Genomic DNA, 23,244 nt, shown 5'->3' with positions numbered 1-23,244 from the left:
ATTTAGCACTGGCCAATAGCTAAGGATTATATCCTGGGTCGGCTGACTGCCCTGCTCTTGCCGCCACCGTTAACGATACAATTTAGAATGAATAAACTTCCAAAATTAATCTAGTGTCAGCGTGTTTATTTGATGTTTTAAATACAGTAATAAGTTATATGCTAGAAGGAGGTTGGGTGCATGAAAATAGAACATCAACACTATGCTATATGAATCTCATATCAAAATACTCTCCCTTCCACCCACTTAGATCTACCTCTGACCTTCGCTTTGTCTCGTCTCTGGTAACCACCTCTCACTCCCGCCTACAAGACTTCTCTTGTGCTGCTCCCCACTTATGGAATTCCCTACTATGCCCAATCAGACTTTCCCACAGCCTTCAAATCTTTAGATGCTCTTTGAAAACCCATCTCTTTTTTTGAGGTGACTTTTTCTCAATAACACTATTCACACTAATGAACCCTCGCAACTGTCCCAATCTCCACTATGAGCCACATTTCATTTGCTCCTCTTGTTTTAGCTGTGCCCTCTTTCATTTAGAATGTAAGCTCTCGAATGAGCAGGGTACTTCATACCCTTTTTTTTTTGTTCTGGCGACCAATGCGGCATTAACTTGTAGAACTAATAGAAGAGGTCTTCACCTCCTTTCCCATAGAGACTGGTTATGCTCACAGGTACTCGATGCCCCCAGGACTTCACTCCGTGTAGTACAAGTTTATGATCACACAGAATTACAGGAGGTAATACACGGAGTAGGGACAGGCCAGCGGTCTGCGGACTGGTCAGAGATGATAGTGGCTGACTGGCCCGACAGAGCACAGGTGGAGACGTCTGGTACAAGCTGAGTCAGAGCCACAGGCAAAGGTCCAGAGTTCGGGTACAGGCAGAAAGTCAGTCTCACAGGCAAAGGTTCAGAGTCCGGGTATAGGCAGAAGGTCAGGGTCACAGGCAAAGGTCATACACGGGAAAGCAATCCAACACAGCATAGAAGCAGGGAGCAAACGAACAGAACGCTATACCCGGCAGTGAGGCTCAGTCCTCACTGCCTTAAATAGTACTAAGAGCCAATCAGGGCAAAGCCCTGCAAATATCCCCAGGAGTAGCCTAATTGAATAGGAGTGCTGGTGGCCAAGGAGGATAGAAGGTGCCTATCTAATAATAATCAGCCAGGTGGCTGCAATACATGGGAACTAATCAGCCCTAGAAAGCTGACAGCTGACCGAGTGTGGCGACAGGGAGTAACAAGCGTCCCGGTTGTTGCCTAGACAACCGGGACGAAGAAGCCGGAAGTGACCCGGTTGTCATGATGACGGCCGGGACGCCAAAGACCATGGTTAGTGAGACGCGGCGGTGCCCACTGCTGCCGTGGTTCCTGACAGTATTCATGTCTGTATTTATTTTGTGTACCTTGTATGTCCCTGTTTTATGTTTGTACTGTTTTCCCTACTGTATGTCGCTGCGGAGCACTGTGGCACCTTACAAATCTACGATAATAATAATATGCATTTTAAGCTCTCAATTTAAAAACACATATATGTATGACCCAATATAGGGACTCTCATTGTTTAGAGTAAGGACCACTCTATTAGCAGTAGCGCCTTGACAGGGTAGCAGTGTGCTGGGGTTTTTTCCCTCTGTATTTTGGGCCTTTCTGGATAGCCTCACCCTTCATCTGCTGTGAACCTATCAATTGCTTAAGCAATTGCACTGTATTGCACTTTATTAGGCACACTTGCTCTTTAAAGCTAATATATAATCAGCCAATCACGTGACAGCAACTCAATGCATAAAAACAGTCAGCCACAATCAAGTGGTTTAGTTTTTGTTCAGACCAAACACCACAATGGGGAAGGAATGTAATCTAAGTGACTTTGACTGTGGAATGATTTTGGGAGGCAGACGGGGTGGTTTGTGTATCTCTGATGAACCTGCTGAGCTTCTGGGATTTTCATGCACAACATTTTCTAGAGCTTACAGAGAATGGTGTGTAAAACAAAAAGCATTCAGGGCTGATCCATTAAGGAACATAACTCCTGTTATGTATGTCGCGTAAAATTGCTCTTTGCATGCTCAGAAATGGACTATACACCAGTAAACGCAAGTGCATGCAATTCATCTTCGAACACAATGAACACTTCCAACAGCCTACGATATGAAGGGTGGAACAGGGGAGGGAGTGCATATATCCACATAGGCATTGTACAGTAAGGATGTGCCAAGGTTGAGCGCAAGTATATCCATCTGATTCAAGCTCTCTACATCTCTGAGGTACATTGCATCAGCTACAGGGCAATTGATAGTGATGTCAGACGTGTATACATTCTAGAACATATGTTTACAATTAAGAATAACTGTAAACATGCATTTTATGTACAGTGGCAGGGCCGGATTTACCGCTAGGCAACCTAGGCACCTGCCTAGGGCCTAGCGGCTCTCGGGGGGCACAGCTGGGGGGGACAGGAGCAATTTAAAAAAAAACAAAAACATAAAAAGTGTTAAAAACAAGTTTTTGGGTTTATTTTCACTCCTACGCTATTATTAACCTCAATAACATTCAATAACAATCATTTCCACTAATTCCCAGTCTATTCTGAACACCTCACACCTCACAATATTGTTTTTAGTCCAAAACGTTTCACCGAGGTAGCTTTCTGGACTGCATAGTGCAGTGGTCCCGGTACACAATTTGGTACCGGGGCCACAATACCTCCGCCTTCAAATGGTCTGAATTCCACTGCACAGCTGCCTGCTCCTACATCCTCTGCAGCATATACAGGGTGTAGTTCGAGCGTGTCAATACCTCTTGTTTTTGACGATGACAGGTCATTTTCATTAGTTTATGATTTGGCAGCAACAGTCAACGTTGTTTAAGATCTGATACGCCTCTATCTGGACTGCATAGTGGAGTGGCCCCGGTACCCGTTTGGTACCGGGGCAACAATACCTCCTCCAACTTTCAAGTGTAGTGTTTATAATTTATAAAAACTACAGTAGTTATAGCACGTCAATAACTCTTGTTTTAGACGACCATGGTACAGAGCATTCATCATTGAGATCCCATCAAGTATGTGAAAGACAGACAGCGCCAAAGTGTTATTTGTTGACTTTCTTAACAAAAAAACTGTCCCTGTTGCAAATATTCGTGCAATGAAGAGTGACTTTTTCATTTAAAGGCTCAAGCTTTCAAGTGTAGTGTTTATAACTTATAAACACTACAGTAGTTCTAGCACATCAATACCTCTTGTTTTTGATTATGACAGGGCATTTTACTTTTGGTTTAATTTGTTGAATTTGTTTTAATTTTGTTTTACTTTGTGCTCATGGCAAACGACTGTTGAATGGTCACATAATGGCAAAAAAAGAGTTGCAAGATGGAATTGTCCTTGGGCCCTCCCACCCACCCTTATGTTGTTGAAATAGGACATGCACACTTTAACAAACCAATCATTTCAGCGACAGGGCCTACCAAACAACTGTGGCTGAAATGATTGGTTTGTTTGGGCCCCCACACCAAAAAAGCTATTCATCTCTCCCTGTACAAACTAAACAGGCTCTACTGAGGCAAGATGTCGTCCTCATCCTCAACCTCTGATTCCTCTCCCCCTACAGTGTGTACTTCCTCCTCCTCACACATTATCAATGCGTCCCTGCTGGACTCCACAACCACAGGTACTTCTGTACTATCTGGAGGGCAGTGCTGTACTTCATTGAGGAATTGATAATTCATTTTTATGAACATCATTTTTTCAATGCTCTGAAGAAGCAACCTCCTTCGCCGCTCACTGACCAGGTTCCCCGCTGCACTAAAAACTCTTTCAGAGTACACACTGGAGGGGGGACAACTCAGGTAAAATAGAGCCAGTTTGTACAGGGGCTTCCAAACTGCCTTTTTTTCCTGCCAGTAACAATATGGACTGTCTGACATGTCTATTTGGATGGTGTCTATTTGGATAATCCTCCACCATTTTTTCTATTGTGACAGCATCCAATGCAGCAACAGTAGACATGTCTGCAATGGTTGGCAGGTCCTTCAGTCCGGACCAGATGTTATCAGCATCCCCGCCAGCGGGTCTTTTAGGAAAGCTGAGCTTTTTCCTCGCAGCCACAGATGTGGAAGAAAATGAGGGTGGAGCTGTTGGCATGTCACGGTCCTCTTCAGAGGACAATCTCCTGACCAGCAGGTCTTTGCACTGCTGCAGACTTGTGTCCGCCGGAAACAGAGACAAAACATACGCTTTAAACCGAGGATCGAGCACGGTGGCCAGAATGTATTCCTCTGACTTTAAAATAGTGACCACCCTCGGATCCTGGCAAAGCGTACAAAGGGCTTCATCCACAAGAGCTACATGCTTTGTGGAATTGCAATGCTTTACCAGCTCCTCCCTCACTTTCTCCAGCTGCTTCTGCAACAGCCTGATCAGGGGAATCACCTGACTCAAGCTGGCAGTGTCAGAACTAACATCTCGTGTGGCAAGTTCAAACGGCTGGAGAACCTTGCACAACACGGAAATCAGTATCCACTGCGCTTGACTCAGGCGCATCCCCACTCCTTTGCCTATGTCGTAGGTGGCGGTGTAGGCCTGAATGGCCTTTTGCTGCTCCTCCATCCTCTGCAGCATATAGAGGGTGGAGTTCCAGCGCCTCACAACCTCTTGTTTGAGGTGATGGCAGGGCAGGTTCAGGCTTTTTTGATGTGCCTCGAGCCTGCGGTAGGCACTGGCAGAATGCCGAAAGTGTCCAGCAATTTTGCGGGCCACCGCAAGCATCTCCTGCACACCCCTGTCACTCTTGAGGTAATGCTGCACCACCAAATTAATGGTGTGGGCAAAACATGGGACGTGCTGGAAATTGCCCATATGCAATGCCCGCACAATGTTACTGGCGTTGTCTGACACCACAAATCCCCAGGACAGTCTAAGTGGGGTAAGCCACTGCAAAATAATTTCCCTCATTTTCTCTAATAGGTTGTCAGCGTTGTGCCTCTTATTAAAGCCTGTAATACACAATGTTGCCTGCCTTGGCACAAGCAGACGTTGTGTAGATGCTGCTACTGATGCAGCTGCTGCTGTTGCTGCGGAAGGGGATGCATCTACCCAGTGGGCTGTCACAGTCATATAGTCCTTCGTTTGCCCAGAACCACTTGTCCGTGGTTAAGTGGACAGTGGGTACAACCGCATTTTTAAGAGCACTGAGGACACTTGCTCGTACTTCTCTGTACATCTTTGGTATCGCCTGCCTAGTGAAGTGGAATCTCGACGGGATTTGGTACCGGGAACACAATACCTCCATCAACCCTCTAAATCCCACTCCACTGATGGCGGACACCGGGCGCACGTCTAACACCAACATAGCAGTTACAGCCGCAGTTATACGCTTTGCAATAGGGTGACTACTATCGTATTTTGTGGTCATGGCAAACGACTGTTGGATGGTCAATTGTTTTGTGAATGACGTAGCGGTCTTACGAATTCCTCTCTGGGAAGATGACCGACTAACAGCAGCAACGGCAGCAGTGGCAGTAGTAGGCATACCGCTGCAGGATTCCTCGGATGAATCCCATATAGAAGAGGACTCAGTCTGGCTGGTGACATGGCCTGCAGTACTAAATCTGATGGAGATCGTGGAGGAAGTTGACGAGGAGGGTGTTGGTGGTGTGTATCCAACAGGACCAAGGGATTTAGGTGTCCCTGTACTGATGACGGTCCTAGGCCCAGTTCCTGAACTAACCACTGAACTATGAAGGTTATTCAGGTGACGTATAAGGGAGGATGTCCCTAGGTGGGCAAGATTCTTACCCCTGCTTATTTGAGCTTTACATAAGCTACATATGGCCATACATTGGTTGTCCGGATTTGGATAAAAATAACTCCAGACCGAAGAGGTGCATTTTTTGGTCTTCTGACCAGGCATGACGATGGGCTTTTTCATCCCATGGACATCAGCTGTTTCCCCCCCTGGTGCCTCATTTACAATAACCACATCACCTCCTCATCATCAAGTTCCTCCACAGCGCCAGCTACATCAATAGCCTCCTCCCGGTGTACAACATTGACACCTTGATTATCCAAATCTGGATCTACACTGTGGGTGATCCTTCCAACATATGCAGAGGGTGTGCTGCAAATGCTGGATGGAGTCACCTCTTCCCGTACAGTGATGGGAAGGTCAGGCTTCACAACCACCAACACCCTTGGACTCGCCTTGGGGATTTGTGATGTCATCTGTTTAGAAGGCAGAGTTCTTTGCTGTTTTGTTGTTGTTGCTGACAGCATAACTCTCTTAAATTTTTTGTAGGGGGGGGGAGAAGGAGGGCTTAGATCCTTGGGTGAAGCTGGACCACTAGTCATGAACACGGGCCAGGGCCTAAGCCGTTCCTTGCCACTACGTGTCGTAAATGGCATATTGCCAACTTTACGTTTCTCCTCAGATGATTTTAAGTTTCTCTTTTTGCTACTTTTTGAGAACTTGGGCTTTTTGGATTTTACATGCCCTGTACTAGGAGATTGGCATCGGGCTTGCCAGACGACGTTGATGGCATATCATCGTCTATGTCATGACTAGTGGCAGCAGCTTCAGCATTAGGAGGAAGTGGGTCTTGATCTTTCCTTACTTTATCCTCCAAATTTTTGTTTTCCATTATATGTAGCACAAGAGAGCGTACCCCTAAGCCACACACACTCGGCAAAGCCTTTAAAAAGTATATGCAGCACAGGAGAGTACCACTGGACTTATACTGCAGAATCAGTGAACTTTGTAATATAGCAGTACCACTGGACTTATACTGCAGAATCAGTGAACTTTGTAATATTGCAGTACCAATGGACTTATACTGCAGAATCTGTGAACTTTGTAATATCGCAGTACCAATGGACTTATACTGCAGGATTGTTTTTGGATATTTTTTTTTTATTTTTTTTTATAACTTGGGAATAATAGGGAAATAACAATGCCCTTAGAAGGACAGAGCACAGGACACAGCACCACTGGACTGAGCAGAACACAGCACAGCACAGCACAGCACGAGATATAGCAGGACAGAGGACCACCTAACACAACCTCCCTCTACTCTGATCAATGCCCGAGTGAAGATGGCAGCGGCTAGCGGGGAATTTATAGAATACGAGTATCGCAAGATCCGACAGCGGGATTATGACTCAGAGCCTCGGTTTCAGTTTTGCAATTGGCGGGAATACCCGGATCTGTCTCGAATCGGCAACGTTCGGGTGGGCTCGGATTTCAGATATCCGAGCCTGCTCATCTCTAATAGAATCCTAATAAATGTATTTCATGTAAAAACTATAATGAATTTTTTTTTCAGTGTATTTTTATTAATGATTATATTATTAATAGTTGTATTTAGTATATTTTGTTTTTATATGTGTGTTCTGATGGTACTTTATATATATATATGCATTGGGCGCATCCGGCAGTGTATTGTATCTGTGCCGTATAGGCAGAGAGTGCTTATACACATATTCAACAAGATTGTCCCCCCCGACCCCCCCAAAAAAACAAAAACAAAACCCCGCGAGAGAGCTGCGCATGCGCAGCAGCTACGTTTCGGCAGCGCTGTACTATACAGCAGCTGCGGCGCTGTCAAAGAAGCGTCCGCAGCGGTGCTGTATTCACAGCACAGCCGCGGACACTTCTTTGACAGCGCCGCGGCTGCTGTATAGGACAGTGCAACTATGGTGGGCACTTAGTTAGCGGAGGGTGGGTTTCTGGAGACCCAGAAACCCCCCCTGCGTGCGCCACTGTAACGTGTGTGAGCTTGATGTGTGATTTAGAGATAGAGTAGTTGCATTTGTAATATGGGGATGTGAGTTTGTTTCTGACCAAAGTGAAACATTGATTTAAGTTTCTTCATTTTTTTTATTTTTATAGTAAATGTAAATTTAATATAGCAAGAAACACTTTATTGGAGTAGGGGTATGAGTTCAATTCCGAACAAGAAATAATTGTTCCCATTTACACACGTTATAAAAATGCAAAATAACAGCCTGCAATTAAATAACTTCAAGATTGCTTTAAAAAAAAAAAAAATAACCTTTAAATGTCTGCGTGTATCTTAAGGCGTAATGGTGTACTTAACAGAGATATACATTTCTAGGTACCAAAAGACAGTGGGAACTCAGGACATTTGCAATGTGGTTGACTTGACTGCATGACCAGGATGCTTTTCGAACAGCGGACCTGCGCATTTCTTTGCTTATTTCAGAGCGTGACAATCATTTGGTGCAAAGTCAAAGAACAGATTGTAGACAAGCACTTTGAAAGCACTTTGAAGGTCGCAGGAATGGCATCTTGACGCACCACTGAAAAACCAATGCCCTTCGCAAAAGAGGCCCTACATGTTTCGGGTACAGAGACCATCAGCAAGTCACTTTGTACAATACAAATAATTACAAAGTTTAAATAAATCCTTGTTCATGCGAAAGTAAATGATGTGGCTAGTCCATAAGGATTGAGGGGTGCAGTTAATTTACTCCTTCAGTGTAATTAAACCGGGAAACTGTTACACGCTTATCAGGGGCAAACGCAGGATTTGTAGAGCGGGGTTCTTACACCATGTCACCAGTGGGCATGGTCAGCATGCATGGGGGCGTCGCTAGAATTTTAGACAGTGCTTGGTTGCTCTCCAACTCTTCCTATCCCCATCATATACACGGGCAATGCTGAGTGCACTACTGTTAGGTGCATGCAGCTCCCCCTTCACGAGCAGAGCAGTGTGAAACGGGACAAACCTCCCAACTGTCCCTACAGTCGGGACAAAGCCCCACCTTATAAGTTAAAAGATCCCACTCTCAACCTACTATGAAATTAATACATCACACCCCACACTTATATTAAAATTTCTTTCCCCCTCACCCACACTTATATTAAAAGCCTCTCCAAGCCTAAGTTTAAATCCCCCTCACTTACATTAAAAGCACACCTACATGGGAACACACTACACAGTTACCTTCATCCAGTGCTGTATCTCGTGTCCTTCTGCGGCACACGAGACAATATCCCTGACAAAGTCCGCCCGGACGAAACGCGTTGGATTGAACTACCCTACAACACCTACCTACACAGAAGTGCTTGCCTCCCGTTGAAGCTCCACAAAGCATCAAGACCCCAGGAGAAAGCAACTCCACACTGTTAAGCAGGAACCTCACAAGCGGAGAATCAACCCCTGCAGTGGAACGCACAGGCGCCTGTGCGTTCCAGACGAAAACTGGAAGTGAGGCGTCTGGAGCGCTCCTGCGTTCCAAGAACACAGGAAGGAAGACGCTGGGCCACAGCCACCCCGACCGCCCATCCAGCGCCACGATCCAGTATCCAGAGCAGCAGCCAACCCGCTCACCCAGGGTCGCGCCACGGAAAAAACAAAGAAACAGCACACGAGACAAGCTTGCAGTGTGGGAGAAGGGGCGGGACACATAGCAGGGAAAAGAGCTGAGAAAAGTGCAGACAAAAACAATCAGAAACAATCTGCACACAAGCTGTAAAACTGTGGACAGTGTCCAGCCAACTCAAACTCAATAATACAGTGCCCCAGGCTGGGAGGGGGGTTTCCAGGTACTAGCACCCCCCCTCCCCATGGGTATGTCCCTGCTTATCCACAATGCAGAAGAGAAACATGAAACAGTCTAATTAGGGATTACAGTTTTTAGATTTAACCTAAACATACACCAAGGCCTTTTCTGGCACCCTGTCCTGGACACCCTCATCCCTGGGATCCTCTCCTCTCTCCCTTGAGATCATCTATCCTGGGATCATGTCCCCTGGCACCCCATCCTCTCCTCGCTGGCTTGTTTAAAATAAAAACATGATAAATATCAAATTGTAGAGGACCTTTCCTCTCTATTGTACATTTATTTCATTAACACTGAAAAACACAGATGCGGTATTCCAGCCATTGTATTACTTGGGGGGAGGGGGGGAGTCATGAATGTTACGGCACACTCTGCTTGGGGTTCTTTAACAAGGACAAGCTCCAAAAAAATAAAAAAATAAAATAAAATAAATCAGAATATGGTGCATAACTACAGTGCGGGTATAACACCAGGCCCTGTAACTATGAAGGCAATTATCAAAAATAACAGCCCCAACAGAAAAGTTCATGAGGAAGGCTAGAGGCGACTAGATATACTGCACAGTATACACCAAGGAAGTCAGATATGAATCCACATCAAGAAAACACACATGTAACCTACCAGTATCAGGGCCATCTTTTCCATTAGGCACGATGGGCAGGTGCCCGGGGGCTCTTAATTACAATAAATAATCCTCCAAAATGAAAATTCCTGCAAAAAAACCAAATACTTACATTTTGCAGTCAGGTGGCGATCCGGCTCCCTCCCTGTTCCCCTCCTCCGTGCTGCGCTAGCACTGAATGTTGGGCCAGAAATTTTCATTGAGGAGCGCAGCACAGGGGAGCCACGATGCGAGAAGCAATGGAGAAGAGGCAGCAAGGATTTAAGGAAACAGAAGACAAAATGAAGAGAAAAAAAGGGGTGCAATCGGAGAACAAGGCGATTGAAAGGTAAGTGAAGGGGGATTTGATTTTTTACTTGCTGTACATCAAGGATCAATGAGCGAGCACATTTAAAAAAAAAAGTGATATATATATATATATATATATATATATATATATATATTTAGGGGCCCCGGTGCACTGCTTTGCCCGGGGGCCCATAATGTTGTTAAGATGGCCCTGACCAGTATATGTTATTTGTGTTCTAGAAGGAAACCCATGCAAATACAGAGAGACCATACAAACTCCACACAGGTAGTTCCCTGTTCGTGGAATCAAACTCTAGACCACATTGCTAACCGCAAATACTAACCACTGTGCTGCCCACATTTAGATAGTGACAGTTTGTGTTTGCAGCAACATTTTCTGAACATTTGTTACATCCTGTAACTGAAATCTGCTCACCTAAGACGATCATGTTTTCCTGTTGATACAATGTCAAGAAGAAGCTATGAAAATAAGACTTAAAAGTGGAAAGGACATTCTTATCTGTTATACAGCTCCCATAGAAATCATTACAGGACTTCATTATGCCATTTATTAAAAACATATAGTCACAATATATGAAAATACACCAAATAAAATTGATTAACGTATGTTAAAGTCCAAAACAAGAACCAAAAAAAGTAATAAACAAAAGACAGAAATCAATATACCAATTGTAGTAATAACTTCTGTTGATAAAATTAACTCCAGCCTCAATAATACCAAGGTTATATATTAAATGATTAACAGTTGTCAGGCTGTAATTCCTGGTATGTATTGTAGCAAAGGAAGGTTACTAAGTCAGACTATTACACCTGTAACAGATTATCCCCCACGATGATAGAATGCTGAACTATCATTGTACGTCCCTTTGTATACAGGGGTTTCCACTCTCCTCTTTAAAGTCCAGTATCATGTTAATCTTCCAGCTACTTAGGAGGCAAATTCCAATAATCTTCCAATGGACTTATAAATATAGTAATCAGTCTCAGAAATGTTTTACCTTCCTCCTGAAAGCTTCAATGTCCGTGCTCCTTAGAAGTGCACGACCCGGGTCTGCAATCCGATAGAGGCTATTGGAGTAGTAGTACCATTACCAATTGGTTCAGTGATTATATCTCGCACAATGATAAATACCTTACGCGTTTCATCAGAGGTAAACAGTAACTTGCATGTATTCCGTATTTAATGAATGAATCTCCAATAGGGATGACCGAACACTAATCAGCACAGGTGTATTTCTTAGACTAATTATTATATTCACAAGTCCATTGGTGGATCATTGGTATTGGACCTCCTAAGTAGCAGGGAGATTTACATGCTACAGAGTATAGTATATCTAAATACTCAGATTACTACTAGCGACTAGACTTTAAAGACGAGAGCAGATACCTACGTATACAAAAGGACTTACAATGATAGTTCCTCATTCTATCATTGTGGGGGATAAACTGCTACAGGTGTAATAGACTGAATTACTAACCTTCCATTGCTATAATACATACCAGGAGTTACAGCTTGACAGCGGTTAACTATTCAATATATAACCTTGGAAGCAACTACTATTGGTGCGCAGGTGCCGTGCAGATGCAGAGGCATGGGGGTCTCGATTGCCTCCTCACTGTACCGGCGCCCACAGCTCGCTAATTCCACCTTTGCTTGAAAGTATAGAGGCTGGAATTAATTTTACCTACAGTAGTTATTACTACAATTGTTATTGTGAGTTCTGTCTTTTATTTGTTTTTTTATATGTGAATTTATAAGTTTTTAGTACATTTATGTTCATATGAATCATTTACAGGATTACTGCACAGTAAAGCTATGATTTCAAGAAGCAGGTTTCTGCAGAGCGCTGTTAATTTTAACCATTCAAATTATTTCAAATTTCAACAAAGGCTGTGGCAGGAGCAGGCTGGCAAATTTTAGAGTCGCAAAACTCGACTCAACAGCTTATTACCGGTACTGAACCAGCGGGCAGGTGCCCCCCTGCCCCCCAGCCCAGCATGCCTCTGAGCTGTGGCCTGTTTCACCATACAATAGTCTCTGTTTATTGTCATGAGGTGCACAGTTGCCAGGCTATACTATTAATATAACATTTTTGAACATGACAGATATTAAGAACTCAGGGCTGAAATAAGCATGAAGGATATTAAAAGTTGAGGCGGTGTCATGTAACTAAATTTATCCTCAAAGGTCAAAAGTTTAATTGGGGATGTGTATACCCATCTGATGGCATCGGGGAGGGCTAAAGAGTAGTCTTTAAAAGTGATGGGTGGAGAGTAAAAATCATTCTCTGGAGTTTCAGGAAGTTAATATTTTGGATGAACCTCCGTGCCTGCTATAGCTTGTTGGACTGTACTTTCGTTGCCTGTTGACAGTTCTTGATATGTCTGGCATTCAATGGTGGGGTACTGGATGGCGTGTTGCCGTAAAATGCAGTGCAGCCAGTGGTCAGGGGCGCACGCAGGGGGAGTTTCTGGTTCTCCAGAAACCCCTCCTCTCCGCAAAGAATGGGGGCTAAACAGTGCCCCTACATAGCTCTCTCTCTATATTTTTTTTGGGGGGCCCTTGGTGGTTGGGGCGCACATTATGGTAATGGGCAGACTGAACCCGCTTTAGCCTCGGTGGAAGTACCGCCCCTGTGGGTTGGCTTGTGGTCTGCACTCCTTTCAGCCTAAAAGGGTTGTAGGTTCATGAAGTGCCCGGGATTGAGTGTCCTGGTAAGATAGACATGTGTGCCCGGGGTGCTGTCTGGTTAACCCCCCCCCCGTTTGCGAATGTTCCATGGTTAAATGCTGGGGTATCCTGCTTGCCCGCCGTATGTTGTCCTGACTGCTCTTTTCTTCACCACCATGTTGGTTAGCAAAATAAACTACCTGTATTATTATTGCCACAATTATGTCTCGTGTCAATTATTCAAAGAAGTTAAATAAGTTGTTAAGAGGTTTAAGTGCAGTGTGGGATATCAGCTGTTAAGCATTTTAACTAATTGAACAATCAGAGGCTACAGCTTATTTGACTGCACTGAACAACATTTATTTTATCTACACTACCCTATGCCTAACTTTTCAATTCTCCCATCTGGGAGGTCTTGGAAGCAGGGCCACCTTAACTACTTTATGGGCCCCCGGGCAATGCAGTGCACCGGGCCCCTAAAAAATAATAATTATATATATATATTTAGTGTGTGTGTAAGAAAGATATATATGTATGTAAAAAAAAAAGTGATTATATATATATATATATATATATATATATATATATATATAAAATCACTTTTTTTTTACATATATATCTTTCTTACACACACACTATTATGTATATATATATATATATATATATATATATATATAGGGGCCCCCTTAACTTACCTTAAGTCCGATCCCCTTCTCCTCTTTTCTGCGCCGCTGAGTCTCTTCTGCGCTCTTCCGTGCTGTGCTCGCAGTGAATGCTGGGCGTGACATCACACCCAGCATTCACTGCGAGCACAGCATGGAAGAGGGGACCAGGGAGGGAGCTGGATTGCCGCTGACGTGACCGCAAAGTAAGTATTTTCATTTTTGTTTTTTTTTTCAGGATTTTTTTTTTACAGAGCTGCCTCGGACGGGCCCCCTTGCCCGCAGGGCCCCCGGACACCTGCCCATTGTGCCCAATGGAAGAGACAGCCCTGCTTGGAGGAGAAGTCAAGGTTGCAAGAACAAGGGGGGCATAATTAGAATAATTAGTAGGAGGCCCCTGTCCCACCCCCACCCACTTCACTCGGAAGACATTTGTGAATCTCCAGGGCTTTCTGCTTGGGACAACAGATATGTACTATCTTGGTACTTCTTTATTATGCCAAGAGGCGCACTGTGCAGAAATTAAAATGCCACATCATGGGGCATATTCAATTAGGTATCCGGTCCGCGGAAGTGCTCGTTACCATGAAAAGTGCACAGTGCTGACGGTAATACGGTACCGTAATAACTCAGAATTTCCTTTGCAACCCTATGGGGTGCGCACGAAAATCCACGTTATTGTGGTACCGTGGATTGCCTTCACGGGCCATTCCGGCATGTTACCGCTGACCGCAAACCTAATTGAATATGCCCCCCAAAGTCCAATCTGCTACTGTTTAGAACTACCCTTCAATAGCATTCTTCTGTCTTTCATACAAAGTTCTGCTCTGTTTAGCATTGTTTATGACTGTAATTAATCGTGAGGGGGAAGGGACATTCGGAATGTCTTTATTACATGTGGCAATTTTGTGTGTGAAACTTCATTTGGGCAACATGCGCCCAATCTCTGCTGAAGTACAACTGGGAACTGCAACAATGCATCCCATGAAAAATCCAGAGAGCTGGTGCAAAAATGAAGCCCTTTTGTGGAATGGAAAGGGCATTGTTCCACTCTGTACAGCCAGGATAGCCCCTAAAAATGTACAATTGTTTCAATAATTTTGTTCTGCAAGATGAAATCCCGAGTATGCACTACTCCGTAAAACTAAAAGCAATGGTGCAACTGCTCGATACTGAGTAAGGCAAACACCACCATCACCGTCTTAGGATATATTAGGCAACAAGTGAACAGTCATTTCTTGAAGTTGATGTGTTGAATGCAGAAAAAATGGGCAAGTGTAAGGTCCTGAGCGTGTTTAACAAGGGCCAAATTTTGTGACTAGATGAGTGGGTCAAAGCATCTTCAAAATTGCAGGTCTTGCGGTGTGTTCCCAGTATCCACTGGGTAGTAACTACCAAAAGTGGTCCTAAGAAGGACAACCAGTAAACTGGCGACAGGGTCATGGGTGCCCAAGGTTCATTGATGGTTGTGGGAAGCAAAGGCCATTCCATCTGTTCCAATCCCCTAGAAGTGCAAATGTAGCACAAACTGCTGAAAATATTAATGCTGGCTATAATAGAAAGGTGTCACAACTAGAGATGTTCACTGACCCCCGTGTTCTGGTTTTGGTTTTGGATCTGGATTAACTTCGTGTTTTGGTTTTGGCAAAACCGTCCTCGTGTGTTTTGGTTTTGATTATGTATTTTTTTTAGAAAAAATGCTAAAATATGCTAAAATCACATAATTTTGCTCTTTTTTTGTTTCTACATTTTTATTCACCTCAATAACACTAATTTCAAGTAATTTGCAGTCAATTTTGACCACCTCACAGGTCACAATATTATTTTCATACACTTTCAAACATAGGCTGCAGCGACCTGGCTGGATGCTAAGCGACAGATCAATGACTCAAACACACGCCAGCTCTTAGCACATCTAGGAAACATTGCGGTGGTAATTATCATAATGACACTGATGCCACCGACGATTGCAACACCGACAACAGTGGCGCACGCAGGGGTGTTTCTGGGTCTCCAGAAACCCCTCCCCTCCGCTAAAAAGGTGCCCCTGTACTATCTAGCAGCCGCGGCGCTGTCAAAGAAGCTTCCGCGGCGATGCTGTATTGTATACAGCACCGCCGCGGACACTTCTTTGACAGCGCCGCGGCTGCTGGATAATACAGTGCTGCCGAAACGGAGCTGCTGGGGATGGGGGGGGGGGGGGGGGGGGGGAAATCCTGCGTGCGCCCCATGAGAAAAAAAAAATCCGATTTGAGAAATGACTATAAAAAGAAAATGCAGACTTACCATAAAAATGACAATCTACATCACCGACCTGCTTGTAAGGAAATGACCTGTCCCACTTGTCCCAACCAAATGACCTCCAAAGAGGCCGGAGGAAAAAACGAGACATGGACATCCCAGCAGAGCAAATGTTCTTTTCAATAAGAGTTCTGCGGATGCAGTTACAGACAAAGAAGGCTCGCAGCATGGTGGGGATATCTGGGATCCCTTTCCCTCTTTTAAGGGGCTACTTGTACATAACCGCCCGCTTCACTCTGTCCATGTATTAGGTGTAGAATTACCACAGTTATCCAAGGAACAGGTGGAGCGATCAAATGAACCATAACCGATTTCATGATCCAAGGACATGTCCATCTTGCACCACTTTTCTTTTCTGACACTGCTGTGTGCCAATGTTTCGGGTTGGGTACGAAATTACGGGTGTGATGTTACAGACGACACCACCGAGAAAAAAAAATAAATCGATTTTAAAAATGACTTAGCATGAAAATGACAATCTACATCACCGACCTGCTTCTGCTACATCCCGAACCCTGGCAAAGACGGCAGTTTCTATTCACGTCACTTTGCATAGCGACTTCTACTTTTCTCTATTTAAAGCGGCAATGCCAACAGCCAAAGACTTTACTAGCTCATTTAACAGGCTATACAGTTTTACATTAGACACGGCCGCTATAGTCTGACTTATAAAAGGGTGAGAAGTGCTATTTGTGTTTTCACCAATAATAGGGCCAGAGTAGTGCAGCATTAGCGTGCCCCGGGCTTCAGGGGAGCCCGCCACCCATCAGTGAAAACAACTTTTATTTTTATGGTGCAGTCTGGTTGGCGGGTTGCCGATCCACTCTCTTGAAGCCTCAAATGAGGTTTCATGACGCATACAACGCCAAACAGCACTAAATATCCCACAATCGCCACTGTATGTAAAACATGCTTTCAATGATTTTCACAAAATAAAACGTTGTAAAAGTTATCAGTTGTGACTTTCTCCCTCTTGCTGTCCTGTGTTTCTTGTTTCATAGCTGTGGACCCATATGGGAGAGCTCCTTAATATGTGAAGAATCAGTTCTTGCAGAACGCTAACTCCCCTATAAATAAGCAGCAACCAATCTAATTCCCTCAATATATAAGTTGATATTATCATACAATACATGAACTGAAAACAAAAACACACATATGGCAAATATAAGACATACAATAAGAATGGTTCATGTTACATTCAAAATCCTCAAGAGAGTTTTGGGGTTCTAAATTGTATACAAAAAAAATTACTGTATTTGGTAGAAATACGAATACAGTACAAACAGCTGCATACCCAAGCATGGCTGCCGTGGCTTGCTGGGACCAGTAGTGGCACAAGCTGAAATACTATTTTAAAAATATTTTTCCCATATTACCCCAATACCCACAATGCAGGAGTGTTGGGGGAGCCCCTGTGCTAACACCTAGGAGACGACTACATTTTTTACAGACCTAATTCCCGTAGGGAATTGAGCCCTGGCTGAGTATAATTATATCCAGGTGATGCCAGGGTTGTCTATTATAGTGGGCCCAGCCTAGGCTGACACATCCTGGTGCTGGTTGCGGCTTTTGCAGAGGGATATCATGCTTTTCGTCACTGTGTGTTAGCTGAAACCAGCCCAGGCTATCAGGGCCATCTTAACAACATTATGGGCCCCTGGGCAAAGCAGTGCACCGGGGCCCCTAGATATAGATATAGATATATAGATGTATACAGATACAGATATAGATATAGATATATAGAGATAGAGATAGATAGATGTACTTGCTCAGTGACCCTTGTAGGTTTTTTTTGCAGGTTTTTTTCTTTTGCAGGATTATTTATTCTCATTAAGAGCCCTGCCTATGGGGCCCCCTTGCCCGTGGGCCCCCCGGGCAGCTGCCCATCGTGCCCAATGGAAAAGATGGCCCTGCAGGCTATGAACGTTTGTGCTCAGGACACTTTGGGGGGAAACTACATTTGAGTTTATTAATTAATTTATTATTATTATTATGTTTTATAGACATTAAAGTTGTGAAGTTGATGATGATGACTGACGTATTTAGAATGCAGCTGTATCTTGATGCCCTTTAAGAATATCTTTATGTGGCCTCGTTGCAATTGCCTGTTTTGAACTGATGTTGAACTCAAAAGAACCAGGTAATATATTAAGTTACGTTCACTTTTTAATAGATGGTAATAACACCCATATTATATACTCTATTGCTCCTTTCAGTGAAGTGTTAGAAAAGTAGAATGTAACATAATATGTTTTGCACTAATCACGTGAATAAAATTCTATGTATCCCACACACACACACCACAACTATTCACTGAGAAAAAGACACAAAAGAGATATGAAGAAAAGAGAAATCTATCTTATATAAGAACAGTTCTCACCGGTCATAGGGGAGTATGAATTTTGCATTGCCGGGAGGAGCAAAAACAGTCAGAACTTGAACTACATTAAACTAATTTTATGGTACCGTTATTAGTTTGATTCATGGGCTTTTTCACCAAATAAAGTTTGTTTAAAACCCTGCGTCTATTCGCTTCAATTACTTTTACAGTTTGCAATTGTTAACTTATTTTGCATTACATTATGTCCAGACTTGTTTACCTTGCAAAAATTCTTGTTAACTATAAATACATACTTCTTATATTTTGTGTCGATAGCAGTATCATTTGTACCTCTTGGGAATTAGTTTTTTTTTAAATGATTCATTTTCGTTTCTCAATTGTGAGGATATGTTGTCTGCTCCTTAAAGTCAAAGACATTTGCTGTAACTCAGAAACCAATCAGGTTTTAGCTTGCATTAGTCAGAATACAATAGAATGCTAACATATGAGTGGTTTCCATCGGTTACAGCACATCATTAAGTAAACAAACTAACCCAATTTTTTTTTTTTACCACAGTGGACGTGCTAACTGACATTCTATGAAATAGGCATTTTTTTCCCTATTAATAAAGCCAAGGTCAGTAACGTATCTCAATGACTCGTAATGTTACTTACCACACTCTGTGAAAGACATTTTTTTTTCTCTCAAGGGGATGGGAAGACAGATATCACTCCCTGCTCACTGTGAGGTCTGTCAAATCCAACATATAGAGGAAGGGTCACTATGTCTTACGGGATCTGCTATGTTAGAGTGTTCAGAGGCAGACTGTCTATTCAGCAGTGCACCAGCTACTGAGAGACAGGAGGGGTGGGAGTTGGCTAACTGTAGGAAATAACATGCAGAGTCTGCACTTCCTCTTTATATAGTTGTTACCAAATAATTCATTATGCCACGCTCGAAAAAAAGTTAATCTGGGAAATTACAATGTAGGATGAACGGAAAATGATTGGAGAGGAGGTTTGTAGCAACACATATAATACGTGTTGATCTACCGTCTTTAAAACTGCCTGTATATTGTTAGTAATAATCACTGATACTCAACTATGGTCGTCCGGTTGATGTAGTAGTTTGTTTTTCAGGGCTAAAAATAGGCCCAAATATGTAACCCATGCATGGCAGGCTAGTTGTTTTATTAAGCAGATCTCCTGCCAAATGTCTGCTGGAATCTGTGTTCTAGCGGTGACAGGTTTAAACTTATTCCCCGGATGTTCCAAGAGGCAAGTCATCTCCACGCAAATTCACCCAACTACCACAACCAGAGACAGGTTGGGCTGGGAGGCAGGGGGCATCTGGCCCCCGGGCTGGTCCCATAGTGGGCTACCCCTTGGGCTGGGTCACCAGCATTTTTTACCTTTAAAATGTTCCTAATAGTCTGCTGAGTCGAGTCTTGCTCCCTGGGCTAAATTTTGCCAGTCCGGTCCTGACCACAACCCCAGTTTTGTTGGAGTCACACCTCCATTCTAACAGAACACTCCTCTTTGGCGTCTGAAAATTGAGACTGTCATAAATGGGGGCTATTTGGAGGTATGGGGTAGGTAATATGTTTGGTTTGTGGTGAATTTACCAACAGGTGCTCATTTCTAGATAGCTTTATGGTCTGCTGAACAGAATGGTAGACTTACATAGGGTGTAATCTGTATTTTCAGAATACAGGGTTAAGGGTTCTTTCCTGGATATTTACAGAATTCTATATAGGCAGGGACATCAACTGATTTAGGTCCTTCCTTTGGTTAATTGGAAAGTGAAATTATTCCGGGAGAGGACAGAGGTATTCAGGGGAGGCTAGGAATCTCTTACTGCTACTAGTCCAGGGAAAGACAGAAACACTTTTGAGGAACCTGCCTGGTTGACTTCTGTTTGCAAGCCACTGTGAAGGTAATCTGAAGGAAGATACCCTTAACCCTAAATCCAAAACAAAATGAAGGTAACGTGCTGACAGACTATGATGTCTCTTCTTTTCTGATAAGGATTTTACATTTTATGACCCATTGGCCTCTGATCCAGAATCAGTCATTTTAGTTTATCTCAAACCACATGGTTGAATCAGCCTTAGTCACACATTAATAGTGAAACCAGTTGTTTGTTAGTTTGAAATAGTTTGGGACATAATCCCATCCCCCATTTACATACCAATGTAAGGGACTCAGTCTGCACACACAAAGAAGCACATGGTTTGGTCACAGGAGCAGATTGCGATCACTTCCTGGAAGTTTCTCAATCAATTTATTGATTCAAAGCAGGTGCTTGAAAGGGTGGGGTTATCAAGGCACAAATACAGAGAAAAATCCCCCAGCACACTGCTGTGAGCCAGTAAAAGAGCTATTGTACTTGTTGAACACACTTTGCAGAGGCGGAACTAGCGGGCTGTGGGGAAGAGGGAACTAGGGCCTCCGATCCTCTGCATCTGCCATGCAGCAGGCCCCCATATTATCTCCATGAGCCCCGCTGCACGGCACCTGCCACACCAATGGTAATTCTGCCACTGACCTCACCCATTCAAACACCTGCTACGAACCTATAAATCGGGTGCATTATCCTAGGACCAGAGCCCTTAATCAGGCCCTGGGCTTATCATACATTTGCAAATGTGTTTGTCTGAGGTTTATGCATTTCGCGTACTAATAGAAGAGCAGCTCTTTTACTGGTTCACAGCATGTGCTGAATTTACATATGGGCTGAGTGGGCTGCAGTCCAGGGCCTCATAATCTAGGGGTAATTTTGCTAAGCTGACGCCATCTTGTTGCCTTATAGCAATTTTATTCTGTTATAGCTCAAAGACAGCTTAGATATAGCTAGTTTGTAGGAATTATTCATTATTATCTCGCTGTTTGCAAGAAACTATGCCCATGACCTTGGTTATGGCAGACAGGAGATAAACCAACTCCCCCTGGGGAGAATTCCTGTGTGAAAATGTGAGAAAAATCTGTGTAAAGGAAGCATGAGTGGTTAAAACCTTTTAGGGCATAGTTTTCTGAAATACATGATTTTGTGCTATATAGATATGAAGTTGTAACTAATAAATCAGAGCTAACTGCACACACAGAACTTGCAGTGTCTTTTATTCTCTCTGGCCGATGAGCTCATAAACTGATAAACTGACACTTACAAGTGAACAGACTGTTTAGATCCGACAAACCTAAGCAAATTAAAATGAACTAAAGCTAAGATACAAGTACTAAACAAAGGATATAAGTTTGCCCATCCTAATAACCTCAACAAATGTAATGTCTTTATAGATTTATTCAAATTAAAGAGGAGATTAACTCAACAAAGACAATTTATAAGGGTAAAAAAGGAGAAGTGGCAACACAAAGTCAAGGGTAAGTCAAATTTCTACTCATCCCTTATTCAAAGGACCCTTTTAGAAAAGTTTCAAATACTAGTAGAAGAAAAAACAACTAATATTTCAGACAAATAACAAAAAATTAAATGTAACCCCAATTGATAAAAAAAAAAAAAGTCCTCAACTATTTTAAAAACAACAAAGACAATCTTGCAACCAGCTACAAAGTGAGGTGGAATTGTCATCATAAAAAAGAAGATTATCGGACAGACGTGGAAAGTCTTCTATTATTCATTTATACTTATGAAATTAAATAGGGCACACCACTCCCAAAGTCTAATGCTTAAACTACTAGGCAAAGGGTATCAGAAAGAGATTTCAAACAAAAAAAATAATAGAACTATTTATTATTTATTATTTATTATTTGCCCAACGTACGTAAAATTTAGAAAAAACATCTGAAACACCTCAAATCAGTTATCTTCTACCTATGATAGTATTTAGAATCTTTTTTTTTTGTGCAATCACTAATATGTACACAAAGAGATATCTTAAGGATACTACCCAGGTCATCGATATTATCAACAGCACACATTGATGACAGTTTCTTTACTTCTTGAAACACAAGCTATATTTATAGAGGAAGTAATCAATTTTACACAGGGCTTTTCCTAACATAAAAAGCCATTAACAAATCTTACTTGCCTCAAAAAATCTGCCAACGTCAATTCTCCGCTCTGTCGGAGATTTGCACCCCTCATCCATACTTACTGTATTACTCCTTTCATTATCTGTTACAGGACTTCTCTTGGACTGCACCTACTTTGTGGAGCTCTCTCCCACAAGACTTTCCATTAGCCTCCACACCAAGTTTTCTATGAATACACACCTCTTTAGGCAAGATTATCAAATTCCTGAACCACCTTCTTAGCCCTCTAAAGCTATACAACCAATTACTACCCCTCTGCAGAACTCACTCAAAGATTACATTTATTCTACTCTTAAACTCAAATAGTCATCTGACCCCCCCCCCCCCCAAACCATCATCACCCCACTAAGCACTTTTTCCATTGCAATTTGGCTGGATCAATATGCAACATGTGATGCTTAACCTCATGTATCAAACTCCTATTTTCCTATAGATTGCATTGTAAGCTTGCAAGCCTAGGGCTCCCTATCATTAAGAAACTGCTAGAGGCGCTTACCCAGTTTCTTAAATGTTCCATGTCTAACAAAGTTGTATGATGTATTACTGTACATGTTATGTTAAATGTGCCCCAAAAGAGGTAAAACCACCCAGGCATATCTCTCTGCCTAGACCCACTATCTGCAGTCCTTTTGCCATGGGCACATGAGTTACCAATCTGATGCCCCTGGGTTGTCAGCAGAGATGAGGATATAGTCCCAACTGTTGCCAGCCAGGTTGGAGTCTTG

At 43.0% G+C, this 23,244-nt stretch overlaps 1 protein-coding gene across 1 annotated transcript in view; it reads right to left on the bottom strand.

The window, feature by feature from the left end:
• LOC142151296 (beta-1,3-galactosyltransferase 1-like) overlaps positions 1-19,338 on the bottom strand; it is a 54,184-nt gene extending 34,846 nt beyond the window's left edge. The window contains exon 1 of the mRNA XM_075206798.1: positions 19,142-19,338. The gene's annotated coding sequence lies outside the window, so the exon portion shown is untranslated. The remainder of the gene's footprint in view (positions 1-19,141) is intronic.
• Positions 19,339-23,244: the final 3,906 nt, after the last annotated feature.

Source organism: Mixophyes fleayi, chromosome 4 (assembly GCF_038048845.1).
Source record: "Mixophyes fleayi isolate aMixFle1 chromosome 4, aMixFle1.hap1, whole genome shotgun sequence".
NCBI lineage: Eukaryota > Metazoa > Chordata > Amphibia > Anura > Limnodynastidae > Mixophyes > Mixophyes fleayi.
The sequence above is the reverse complement of the archived record's forward strand: the minus strand, read 5'-3'. Positions and strand labels throughout refer to the sequence as shown.